The sequence below is a fragment of the Ovis aries genome, chromosome 3 (genome assembly GCF_016772045.2).
Source record: "Ovis aries strain OAR_USU_Benz2616 breed Rambouillet chromosome 3, ARS-UI_Ramb_v3.0, whole genome shotgun sequence".
NCBI classification, from domain to species: domain Eukaryota; kingdom Metazoa; phylum Chordata; class Mammalia; order Artiodactyla; family Bovidae; genus Ovis; species Ovis aries.
The window spans coordinates 210,908,332-210,914,576 of record NC_056056.1 but is presented as its reverse complement, the minus strand read 5'-3'; the positions used below and the strand labels follow the sequence as shown (position 1 = coordinate 210,914,576).

Here is a 6,245-nt window from a genome sequence, read left to right as displayed (position 1 = left end):
CAAATTTTGCTTTTTGGAACTTTCTGGAGTTTTTTAAAAATATTTTTTTATCTGCAGTTGGCTGAATCCATGAATGTGGAAGCTTTGGACGTGGAAACCTAACTATAATCGCAATACTGTTGTTTAGTGGCGTAGTCCTGTCTGACTCTTTGCAACCTGGTGGACTGTAGCCCGCCAGGCTCCTCTGTCCATGGGGATTCTCCAGGCAAGAACACTGGAGTGAGTTTCCATGCCTTCCTCCAGGGGATCTTCCTGACCCAGGGATCAAACCTGCATCCATGTGGAAGCTGGAGCTGAAATACCAGTCCCATCCCCCAGCCAAAGTGAAATGAATTAGGCCGCTTTTATCTGCTGGTCTGTGCCCAGCACTGGCTCCACCTTGCATCTGGACAGTGTCCATCTTCCCGCTGGCCAGAGCAGGAGAATTCTTCCAGCTTATAAGGATCAAGACAGCCTAGGGTAGGACATTAAATTTCCAGACTGAGGCCTGTGAAATCTGCCCTGCAGACCATTCTCTAAATAGAACCATTTCATTGGCAGGAAGCAAGAGAGCAGCCAGGGTTTATTGGCTGGAAGCCTCTTGGTGATGCCAAAGGTCCCAACCTTCAGAGGAGTTCCTGACAGTGTCCTAAGAGTCCACTTCTGCCAACTCTGAAATTTGGGACTTGGAAGGGGTCCCCAAGGTCATCTGCCTCCTCATTCCTTCTCCAACCTGCCTCAGAGGAACATTAGTTATTTAGTGTTAGCCGCTCAGTAGTGTCCCAGTCTTGGTGACCCCATGGACCGTAGCTGGCCAGGTTCCTTGTCCATGGAATTCTCCAGGCAAGAATACTGGAGTGGGTAGCCATTTCCTCCCCCAGGGGGTCTTCCTGATCCAGAGATAGAACCCAGGTCTCCTGCATTGAAGGCAGATTCTTTACCGTCTGAGCCACCAGGGATGTCAGAGGACTGAGTGTCTCTTATTTCCCTTGATCTTCTGAGAAGATGTTCTAAACTTCTCTCCTAATCCATTTTTGGCCTTTCCATTAGGCAATTCTTTTTCATGTCAAACTGGTTTTTAGCACTCATGTGATTTTAAAGCATGTGGTTACATTCATGCAGCCTATCAGAGACAAGATCAGGGAAACTTCCAGGAAGATACATTTCCTCCTGCCCCATTTAGCAGGGCTATTCTGGTCTGGGAGTTGGGGGAGGCGAGGATTCTATCATTGAACCACCAATGTCTTAAAGGCTATTCTAGTCTGAGCTGGTAATTGCAAAACAATGAACTCTGAAAGTAAATAGCCAGAGTCCTCATTTGATGGAGATGTTTTTTCCTTTAAAGTTACTCCCAAAACCACTACAATACTGTAAAGTAATTAGCCTCCAATTAAAATAAATAAATTGATTTAAAAAGTTACTCCTAAGGGTTTCCCTGGTGGCTCAGATGGTAAAGAATTTGCCTGCAATGCAGGAAACCTGGGTTTGATCCCTGGATTAGGAAGATGCCTGGAAGAAGGCATGGTAACCCATTTCCGTATTCTTGCCTAGAGAATTCCATGGACGGAGGAGCCTGGTGGGCTCTAGTCCATGGGGTCGCAAAGAGCTGGACTTGGCTGAAGTGACTTAGCACACACACACGCATGACCAAGCAGGGGATTCCCCAGTGGCTCACGGGTAAAAATTCACCTGCAATGCAGGGGACAGAGGAGATGTGCGTTCGATTCCTGGGTGGGGAAGATGCCCTGGAGAAGGAAATGACAACCCACTCCAGTATTCTTGCCCGGAGAATCCCATTGACAGAGGAGCCTGGCAGGCTATAATCCAAAGGTCTCAAAGAATTGGACATGACTGAGCGACTGAGCATGCACATAATGCCCAAGCTTTCCTCCCAAGCATAATGACCAGTCAAGTGAGACTTGGCTCCACACCCCGTGGGTCTGAGCCTTTTTCCCATCACAATAGGATTAGAACGTGCTTAACTTCTGTTACCACTATTGGGACCAGATTTGCTTTCTCACCACTGAATCCCTTTTAAGAATGGCCAAGGGCCTGTGGGATTTATCATTTATCACTTCTTTCAAGGGTTTTGACTCTGATCTGGGGATAATTCGGTGTGTTTGAAAGAGGAATAAGCTTTTTGTCTAATCCAGGGAACAAAGTACAGAATCCAGCAGCCGGAAGTCCAGGGTTTATTTTTCTTAGGCAAACCCGTGAATTTATCATCACTTCAAGGGAGAAACAAAGACGGGGATTCAGGAAGCTGGTCCCAGCTGTCAGCCACTCATTTTTAGGAATTAAAACAGAAGAACAAACGACCACCAGGCTGATGAAGTCCTGGTGAGCCTGATCCTGTCCCAGCAGACAAGAGGAGACAGGCATCCCTCATCGTGGGCTTGGGTTGTGAGAACCTTCCTGCCCGGGTCCCAGCTCCCAGGCCCAAGGCCTGGACTGGACCTTCTACCTTAATGAGCTGCTGATGTGCTGCAAGGACTTAATGTAGCACCAGAAAGGGAGGACAGGCTGTCAGACCTCTGATTACCCTTCTGAGGAGGTTTAAGAGCTTAAGACGAATCAATGAAAAATATGTGCATTTCAGCTCCACTCAGAAGCTGCATGGATTTACCCCCAGACAAAAAACTACGGACTTTTCTTGAACTTTAACGGGTAGATGGCAGTATCTGAAGTTGAGCTCTAGCCAGGATGATATTTTATTATTTCTATGATTACTGATTTTCATAAATGTAATTCCCCCATATGTTTCTGGCTTATGCTAATGACATAATGTGCCAAAGTGCTATGCATTTTAACCCATTGTTTCAAATGCTGCTGCTGCTGCTGCTAAGTCACTTCAGTCATGTCCGACTCTGCAACCCCAATAGACGGCGGCCCCCCAGGCTCCTCTGTCCCAGGTATTCTCCAGGCAAGAACACTGGAGTGGGTTGCCATTGTCTTCTCTGATTGTTGGTTTAATATTATTGGTTTAAAATACCTATTCTAGGGCTTCCCAGGTGGCGCAGTGTTAAAGAATCCACCTGTCAATGCAGGAGACACAAGAGACATGGGTTCAATCCCTGGGAAGATCCCATGGAGGGAGGAAATGACAACCCACTCCAGTATTCTTGCCTGCAGTATCCCATGGACAGAGGAGCCTGGCAGGCTACAGTTCATGGGGTCTCAAAAGAGTCAGATATGACTGAAGCAACTAAACACACGCTCATATATAGAGCAACCCCTGAAGAAGTTATTAACTTGGCAGCTTCCAGTTTGGACAGGCAGGGAAAATCCTTAAGAATCTTTGAGTCTATCAAGGAAGCTTCTCGGAGTGCCGTTGCACTGCACACCTCAGGGACACCATGCGGACAGAAGGAAGTGAAGTTGTGCAACATGGTGGCCTTGGCCTCCCAGTATGTGTGGGACTTCAAAAGCCGCTTGAGCAATGGAAGAGAGAGAGGAAAAAAAGATGGAAAGCAAGTGAGATCATCTGGAGTATGTATACTCGTGCAGGTAACTCACAAATGAATGAGGGAAGCTTGTCTGTTGATAAAGGAGAAAGTACCTCCTCTCAACTCACTTTGGTCAGAACTTTTGCAGAGTTCCAGGACCAGATTTCTGGGAAACAATTTCAGTCTGCAACTAGGACCGAAGAGGAGAAGGTAAAGAAACGGGAACTGCTTTCCTTGGAGTAACAGAGGCCAAAAGTATGACTCAACAACGTGATCAAACCCAGGAAAGGTCATTTTCCAGACTCTGGTGACCAGCTGTCCTTTAACTCCCATGGCTACAAAACAAGTTTTTAACTCGTGGCAATTTGTGACTCATTTTAGAAAGCTGTTCTGCCTGGTTGACCCCATACCAGTGTATTTATACCCAAGTGAGCTCCTTAAAAGGATTGGAGGAGGCCGCATTTGAACTTTTTCAACAAGCAAGCAGCTAAAGAACACTGAATCCAGACCACTAGGTTGCTGAGGTTTGTTGAAGAGGAAGGAGCTTTGGTCGCATGTAAGTGCTATCTGTTCACTGTACAGATGCAAACTCAGAGCTTAAGAGGTAAAATAACCACACTGAAATCACGTAACTAAGTGGCTTTACTTTATTTTCTTCCCAGAAAGAAAGCCCAAATCATTCCAGGATTCTTTATTTGATATCCATGAACCCCTATTATGAGGTCCCCAAATCCCCTTGAATGTGTGTGTAAAATTTCATGTGTCTCTGCAAGTCTGCTACTAAGTGGTTTACACCAGGGCATCTGTACTGGGTATTAACATATCCCAACGCCTCCATACTGGTTCCAAATCCTACTAATGCCCCCAGAATCCCAGCTGTTCTGGTCTCTCTCTAGGAACCCTCCAGATGTCCGCGTAATGTGGCAAAAAGCTAGTGTCTGGCTCCACTGGGGTCCTTTAGGACCCTTCCCTGTGCAGAAGTGGGGCCTTGCTCCATGTTTAGCATTTTAAAAAGTGACCGTGGTGTGTGTGCTCGTGTGTGCATGCCCATGTTTGCACTTTTCTGCAATGGGGCCATATAGAAGCTTCAGTTAGTTTTCTCAAGAGGTCTTTGAACCCCCAAAGATGGGGACCCATGGTGCCAAGACTATAATTTCATTATGACTCTGGCTCTGTTCCCAATGCCTAATAGCGGACTCAGGTCTCTGAATTCACATGTAGCATGCCTTGCCAAAATTTCCAGAAAGGGTCTGGCAAGTCAAGAGTTCAAAAACAGTTGTATGTACGCAAGTCGCTATTCCTGTGGTCTTCTCCCACTGGGACTGATGGGGAAGTGTAAGGAGTCCTGGGTTACCAGTGAAACATATTTGATCCTATTTTTTTCCAGTAAACATTTATTTGCAGCTGAGAGACCTTTTCAGCTATAGCAAGACCATGTGCCTGTCCAGGAAATGGACACAGACAGGGCATCATGGCAAAAATTCTGCATCAGAGGTCTGTCTCCTATTTGGAAAAACATCAGGGCAATCAGGAGCCCAGTTGAACACAATTAAATATATATTTAGCACATTTGAGGGGTGTTAGAATGGAGAAGTTTGAAGAATCAATCGTCATAGACACGTATTATTCTCCTGCTATGTGTCAAGTCTTTGGTTAGACTCTAAGAATGAGCTCTGGATTCAGAACTGAACAGATTTAAAATGCATCTGGGCTGAATTCCTTATTTAAGAACAGGGAAACTGAGTAGGTTCCCTTGGTGACTCAGACAGTAAAGAATTTGCCTGCAATGCAGGAGACGCAGGTTTGATCCCTGGGTCAGGAAGATCCTCTAGAGAAGGAAATGGCAACTCACTCTGGTATTCTTGCCTGGAGAATTCCATGGACAGAGGAGCCTGGCGGACTTCAGTCCATGGGGTTGCAAAGAATAGGACATGACTGAGTGATAAACGTATGCAGACTGTCTAGTGTTCTTTGTCTGGAATTTTGGGACATTAAAGAGACTTAAAGGTGAGTTCCCTGAAGGTCCAGTGGTTAGGACTTGGTTCTTTTTCTGCCAAGGGCCCAGGGTTCAATCCCTGGTCAGGGAACTAACATAATGCACGCCGAGTGGCGTGGTCGGAAAAAAAAAAAAAAAAAAAGGAGCGAGAGAGAGGGAGAGAGACTTAGAGATTATCTGGTCCCAACTTCTCCTTATATAGATGAGAAAACACATTTGCCAAGGCAAGCATGGCATATCGGGTGAAAAATCAAAGAACTGCAGCTTAGTCCCTCTGGTTCTCTGAGTAGTTCTCTTTGTCACACTCTCATGGGATCCTTTCCTGCTTTGGGGGAAATGGAGCCAGAAATGAAAGAGTTATGGATACCCAGAGATAAGGACAGAGAAAGGACTGAAAACAGTACATTTCCTTGATCCATCTCAAAGTTTTGCCCAAGACCAGTCCCACCTGAGTCTCAGCCCAACAGGTAACAGACTTGGGTAGACACCTGGGTTTCAATGAATCCTAGGGCTCTTCTTGATCCTAGACAAATACTTACCTCTCAAGTTGTCATAATAGGAAATGGAATTCTTTGTAAAGCATCTCCTCTTATGCCTGCTATGGAGTACAGGCTCAGCTAACCTTTGTCCCCATGATCTTGCATATTCCCTTTCCTCTTTTTTTTTTTTTCTTTCCAAATATTAGTTCGTAGACTAGGGATGGAACCTATGCCCCTTGCATTGGGAGTGCAGAGTCTTAACCACTGGACCACCAGGAAAGCCCCTGGTCTATTTCTTCAACAAATAGAAGCTGAAGAGTACACTTTAGCAAGGACATCTCTAGA

General features: G+C 45.7%; 1 non-coding gene across 1 annotated transcript; it reads left to right on the top strand.

Annotated features, from left to right (window-relative positions):
* The first annotated feature begins 5,438 nt into the window (after positions 1 to 5,438).
* Positions 5,439 to 5,512, top strand: TRNAK-UUU (transfer RNA lysine (anticodon UUU)). The gene has a single exon. It is a non-coding gene; the product is annotated as a tRNA-Lys (tRNA).
* The last annotated feature ends 733 nt before the right edge of the window (positions 5,513 to 6,245 follow it).